The sequence below is a fragment of the Chenopodium album genome, chromosome 5 (genome assembly GCF_948465745.1).
Source record: "Chenopodium album chromosome 5, dcCheAlbu1.1, whole genome shotgun sequence".
NCBI classification, from domain to species: Eukaryota; Viridiplantae; Streptophyta; class Magnoliopsida; order Caryophyllales; family Amaranthaceae; genus Chenopodium; species Chenopodium album.
In genome coordinates, this window is record NC_137838.1 from 12,004,966 (window position 1) to 12,012,264 (window position 7,299).

Consider the following 7,299-nt stretch of genomic DNA (forward strand, 5'->3'; position numbering starts at 1 on the left):
TAGCTTAGGCATTGCTTTCCACCTCAGATCCCTAAAGTCTAGGAAGATCGAGTATTTGAATTAAACCTTGTTAAGCCCATGAGTAAACCCACATGTGAGTGCCTAAAAGTGTGTGGAAGTGTAACCCACATTGAAAAAACAAGAAAGTTGTGTCCAGCTGCAGCAGGTGTGGCCCAAGCCCATTTATATATTGTATAATAAATATTGACCATAAGCTTTCCATATTTCAACTAATAATAAAATTACAATTAACCACCCTTATCTCCTTGATAGCATACCAATTAAAAGTCATCATCATTAATTTCTAGTAACCCCTAATTAACTCTTTATCTCTAGCCACGTAAAACATCAATTATTTTTGGTGCAAACTTAGTTGAAATAAGACAATCAACTATAAATTATAATAGTTCATTTATTGACCATATACTCGTAGAAGTCTTTGTTTATTTAGCCCGTGCATTGGCATATCAGCATATGCTATGATTTCTAAAAAAATAAGTCTACAAAATCCAAAAGTAGGAAAAGGGAAAACCGTCCTTACTATTAAAAAAAACACATATTCCTTATCTGGCAAGGATGATTTTACAGTAGTCGTTTGAAAAATGACTATCATATTATTTTAATAGCATACAATATGATTGGTTTATTTTTTTTACCTTATAAAATGGTCACAATTAGTCTTATTATATCTACTATGCATACATATTTATTGAAAATTTTAATCCAATATATAATAATTTTTTTTTCGAGAAACTATAAAATAAGAATAAAAATTACATAAATGTTACTAAAAATATGATAAATCAAAAAAATGTTGATAATACTATTTTATACCTAACATTAAGTTAAATAATTAATTATTTGAAAAAAAATATATCAATTATAAACTTTATAATCATGAAAACATTATGATAGTCATATTTCAAATGACTACTGTAAAATTTTCAATCTGGCAACCTTTTGTAATGGAGTATCTTTATTGATTAAGTAAATAATTTACGTAGTATTTGATATTTAGATTGCAGTATTATATGTGTGGAGTACAGTTATAGGGACACTTGTTCAAAGTATTTTGTCACTATTAGTTCATATAGCAAATTAGCAATTTTTAAATAGAACCATGAAACTTCGCTATAGTACGTAGGGCCGTAGGGGGGAACAAATTGAGTTAAAATCGATTTAAAATAGTAAACTGACTCAAGCTATTTTTACTTTTTAAGTTAATCCGAAATCGAACCACAAAACCGAGTAATACATTTTTTTTAAAAAAAAATAGAAAGGTTACTCATTCATTAAAGATAATAAAAGTTTACAAACCAAGGCACATCAAGCATGAGCAAAACATGCCTAAAACAACTGGCATCACTACTGTTTTTTTGTTTCCAAACCCAGAAAATACAAGTTCCTCCTACATTAAGTTGTAAATAAGCATAAGCAAATAAGACTGGTTCACGTCCTCTGTCTGAATTCTGCAGCAACATAACATTCAAGATACAGTAATTAGATACTCCTTGTGATATCCTCCTCATATGCACTCTTAGCACAAGTGGGTGCATCATCAAAGAACCTAGCATTTCCTTCCTCCTATACAGCAATTTTAGCAAGAATATGAGCCACTTTATTTGCTTCTCTAGACACATAGCTGAAAGTAAAAGAACACCCCTTGTTGAGGAGAGCTTCCATATCCCTGAAAATCACGGCTAACTGATGAGTTCCTTGTTTGGCCACCTCTTCAATGCTACGCTTAAGAGAGAGTGCATCAGTCTCAATGATGACTTCCGTAAGTTGTGCATCAACTGCCATTTGCATACCCCCATAAATCGCCATAAGCTCAGCTTGTGCAGGTCTGCTGGCAGCCACCTTCCATGCTTTTCCAAAAAACTAGGTTCCATCCGACATTCTAGCCACTGCTCCAGCGCTTGCCTTTTCTTCCCCCTGCCAAGCCCCATCGCAGTTAATCTTGATGCAGCTTCCCAAAGGTCTTTGCCATCTTGATTCTCTTATCAAACTTACTGGGAGTCTAGCATTTCCCTGAAAAAGGTTGAGAGTAACATCCAAATCCAACTTATATTTAATAAATAAAGAGATAGGATGATACATGGCCTGCTGAAATACCGTATAGTTTCTAGCCTTCCAAATATGCCACAAGGAAATTGAGAATGCAACCTTCCAAGTAGTATTCATCCCTAGATTATAGTTAACCCATCCTTCCCAATTAAGATTGAAAAAACTATGATAATTAAAGCCCTTATCCATTTTATTTAAGCCAAAAATCCTAGACCATAACGTTCTAGTGTTTACACAATCCCTAAACAAGTGCATATGACTCTCATCACTAAGATTACATCTTGTGCAAATAGGGTCGAAGTTATCAATTCTTAAAGCCAAAGAGGAAGCCGTGGCCAAAATATGATGACAAATGTTCCAAACTAACATTTTATATTTAAAAGGGATAGGGATATGCCATAATTTCTTCCAATTAATAGAGGGGAAAGAGGGGTGAGCCACAAAATTAGAAGCCAGCTTATAAGCACTCCGGATATTAAATTGTCCACTAGCTTCGACACCCCAGCATAAAGTATCCTTAACCAAAGCTACTTTAGGGAGGGGGATATTTTCAATAAGCCTACAAAGATACTCCGGAATGATGTGCTTGATTTTATTAGTATTCCACATTCCATTCTCAATAATATGATTAACCCCCCAATGAGCCATGGAATTAGGGATAGGTTTGTCTATAAGTAAATAAATGGGTTTATCCCCCACCCAATGATGAAACCAAAGACAAATATCCTTCCCATTTCCAATTCTATAGGAAATACCCTTCAAGAGTAACTCTTTTCCTTTCAGAATATCTTTCCAAAGAGGGGAGTCATTAGAATTAGGAATACTATTAAGAAAAGTGGAACGTTTAAAATATCTAGCTCTTAGAATTCTCACCCAAAGTTTATCCGGTTCATGAATGATTCTCCAACCTAGCTTAGCCATAAAAACAAGATTCCAATTCCTTAAGTTGCGCATACCAAGACCCCCTAATCCGGAAGGAAGACAAACCTTTTCCCAACTAGTTCTAGGAAGATAATGAGTTCTATCCACCTTATTCCAAAGGAACCCCCGACAACATTTCTCAAGCTCCTTAGTAATGGCACTAGGAAGCAAGGTAGTTTGCATAACATAAAGAGGATAGGAATTAAGAACGGATTTAATTAGAGTACTTCTTCCGGCCATATTAAGGAGTTTAGCTTGCCACCCTTTTATTCTATTTTTAGTCTTGTTAAGGAGATCAATATAATCCGATTTCCTAAGTCTATTAGGGCTAATATTAACACCAAGGTATTTCCTAAAAGAAGGCGCACCCTTAATGTTGGAAGCATCAAGAATAGCCCTTTTGAGGGAGAGACACATTTTAGGGGGAAAAATAACTTTAGACTTAGTAGGACTAATAAATAAACCCGACTTGTTTCCAAAATTAAGAAGAACCTCCTTTATAACCCCCACATTTTCCACCGAAGCCTTGCCAAATAGAAAAACATCATCGGCATAAAAAAGATGGGAGACACTAACATCATTATCAATTTTAATCGGTTTCCAATTACCCATCCCAACCTTGTCCTCAATCGTCAAAGAAAGCCTTTCAAGATAAAGGACAAAAATATATGAAGAAAGAGGGTCCCCTTGTCTAATCCCTCTAGAAGGGGTAAAACTATCCGTAATCTCACCATTCCATAAAATAGAAATGGACGGAGTAGTAATACAACTTAAGATAAGATTGACAAGGGACATAGGAAAACATAAACCAATTAAAGTATCCTTAATGAAATCCCATTCCAAACTATCATAGGCCTTAGAAATATCAATTTTAAAAGCCATAAGGTATTTTTTGCTTGATTTTTTTAAAAAATGAGCAATTTCCTTAATGACTAGAATATTCTCATCGATAGATCTTCCCTCTATGAAACTGGATTGAACCGGATTAATAAGCTCTCCAAGAAGAGGTTTAATTCTATTAGCTATGATTTTCGTAATCAATTTATAAATAGAATTACAAAGCCCTATCGGTCTAAAATCATTCATGGTTTCCGGTTGTTCAATTTTAGGAATTAGACAAATAAAAGACTCATTAACATACGCCGGTATTTCCCCATTCCTAAAACAATTAGACACTAGATTAACAATAGAATTCCCCACCACATCCCAATATTTTTGGAAGAATTTAGGTTGAATGCCATCCGGACCTGGACTTTTCATTGGAGCCATCATATCCAAAGCACTTTTAATTTCCATTACAGTGACTTCACTCGAGAGGAACAAAATATCATCATGTTTTACCACGGCATTAGGAGTAAACAACGAATTAACAGAATGAGCACTAATTCTTGACTTAAAAATATTTTTGAAGTGATTAACACACATAGATTTAAGCAAGTTTTGATCATGAATCCAATTGCCATGCTCATCCTTCAAACTAAGAATTTTACCCCTACAATTTTTAACCTTAGCTAAAATATGAAAATACTTAGTATTCCAATCTCCAAATTTTCTCCAATCTACCCCGGCCTTTTGAGCCCATTTTATCCTTTCCAATTTTAGAGTGTGATTAAGCTCCTCTAATAAAGATTTTTCTAAATTAATCAGGAAGGACGAATATCTAGTGGAGAGTACTTTTTGGATGCCATGAATCCTAGCAATAATTTTATTCTTATTTTGGATGATTTCGTTAAAGACAAATTTGTTCCAAACCCTAACTTCAGTGGTGAAACGGTTTTTGGCCTCACTAAAGTTATTACCTAGTCCCCACGTTTGAGTAAAAAATTCATCAAAATTAGGGTTTTCCAACCAAGCTTCCTTACATCTAAAAGGATAATTACCATTATGCAGAATTGCACCAGTATCAATTAAAATTGGACTATGGTCAGTATAAGTTCTGGCAAGATGATATACTTGAGTATTTGGGTGCACTCTCATCCATTCCGCATTTGCAAGTGCCCTATCGAGTCTTTCCCTAATTAGTTCCGTTCCTTCCCTTCCATTGTTCCATGTGAAGGCAGGACCATTATATTTTAGATCAATCATACCCTCGGCATCAACTAGGTTCGAGAAGTCTTTGCCTTGAGAGTTAGTCACTGGTCTGCCCCCCATTTTTTCCGACTGTGAGAGTACCTCATTCATATCCCCCATTAGGAGCCAAGGAGTACCAGTAGGAGGGGGATTTTCGCCTAAATTTTTCCACAATTTCTTCTTATCTTGTACGGCAGAGGGAGCATCCACTCCAGAGATAAGAACATCAGGTTCAGTGGGTGAGAGCTTAAAAAGAGAGTGAAGGACATGGGGCGAGTCGGCAACACAATCTATCAATATTGCCGGCTTACGCCAAAAGAGCCAAATCCCCCCTCGAAGCCCAACCGCAGGAATTGTTCTAACATCTTCAAAACCAAGCCTTTTACAAAGCTTACGAGAAACATCATCAGTAGATTTCGTTTCCAAAAGAAAGAAAATTTCTGGTTTATGCATACGCACAACCTCAATTGCATGTGGAGCAAAGTCTTTACTAGTTGCACCTCGAACATTCCATAGGATAGCCTTCATATTGACATAAATATTAGGTAGAATCGGGAAGATCCCTCTATGTTGCTCTTGATGGTTGGTCTTAGATGGATACAACATCATCCAATCCCTCCATATGTCTAGCTTCCTCATCGCCCATACTTCTTCCATCGACAATGGTGTTGCTAACATTTGAATTTCCTGCATTTGGTTCCCCGTACTTACATAGTGAAGATTCAATTCGAACCCCACCACTTCCTTCTTTGTCTCCAAAGCTACCATCTGATTCTTTGCTTCTATTAGATTGAGACATTGACTTACCAATTGCAGGGGGTAAGTTGGTGGATTTTTTGGAGGTGCTTTTATAGGGATGAACAGATTTTCGTATTCGGGAAGAGCGGGATGAATGAATTGGCTCATTATAACTCGAATACCCGCCTCTATGATTCTTAATCTCTCTCTTGGAATTGGATTCATTCTCATCACAAGAATAATTCCAATAAAGAAAGATTACAAAACAAAGAGCAAAGAAATAAAACGAAAGCAAAAAAAACAACTTCCAACTAAACCCAGGTAGACTAAGGCGGTACTAAGGGTCAGTTCACATTTACTTAATTTTAGTTCAGTTCAGCTTCAATCAGTTCACTTCAGTTCAACTCTTAATTTCCCTCTATCATAAAAAATTAATTTCAGCTCAGTTCAGTTCAGTTCCAATCAGTTCAGTTCAATTCAGCTCAAATCAGTTCAGTTCAGTAAATGTAAACAAGCCCTAAGCGTGGAAAAGCCACCCCCTATCATCCTCCGCCAAAATTCTACTAAGTTCTAAAGGGATCGACTCAATTAAAAATATTCTGGTAACTTGAGTGACTCCGCGGTTGGCCAACCAATACGCCACGCGATTGCCTTTTCTATATATGTGAGCAACTTTAATTCTCCAACTAGCATCTTTAAGCATATTTTGGCATTGGATTAGCTCATGGTAGCACCTCTAACTGTTGAATCTGGAGGTTCTTAGCAATTTTAAGGCCATTGGTAAGTGCTAATACTTCGGCTCTAAATTAAAAGCGCTACACACACCAAAATTTGCAGCTATAGCTGAGAAAAATCCTCCTCGATGATCCCTTATAATTGCACCTCCACCTGCTGCCCCTGGGCTGCATATTAATCCGTATATGAACCATAAGCTGATAATGATCTAAACCGTTTGAATTTGACCACAACCGAACCAAATACTTGTATGTTTTAAACATTTATTGACCCGAAGTGTTTCTATCCCAAACACGTTTGAAGCTAAAATAAAAATGGTTAAACCGAACAACTTCACCTGTAAACTAATTATAATGACTCATTTAGCCCAATTTGGAACATAACAAGACACAAAATAGACGATGATCCATATATAACCGTATACTTGAAAATGAACTGACGCGTTAAATCCCGGCCAGCTCGATATAGGAAACCAAACCCGCTTTTTCCCGAAAAAATCCGTTTAAAACCCGGTTACAACCCAACCAAAATTTAACTGAATCGAATCAACATTAATATTATTAAACCATCACCAAAAATCTTTATATGTGCTGACAGTAATTCTGTCACACAAAAACTGTTATAACGGATGTGAAAAAGAACAAATTAATGAATGCAAAACAAATAAATAGAACACACAAATTTACGTGGTTCACCAACGATGTGTTGGCTACATCCACGGGCAGACGAGAGTAATAGTTTTATTGATCTTGGGAAAAACAGAATACA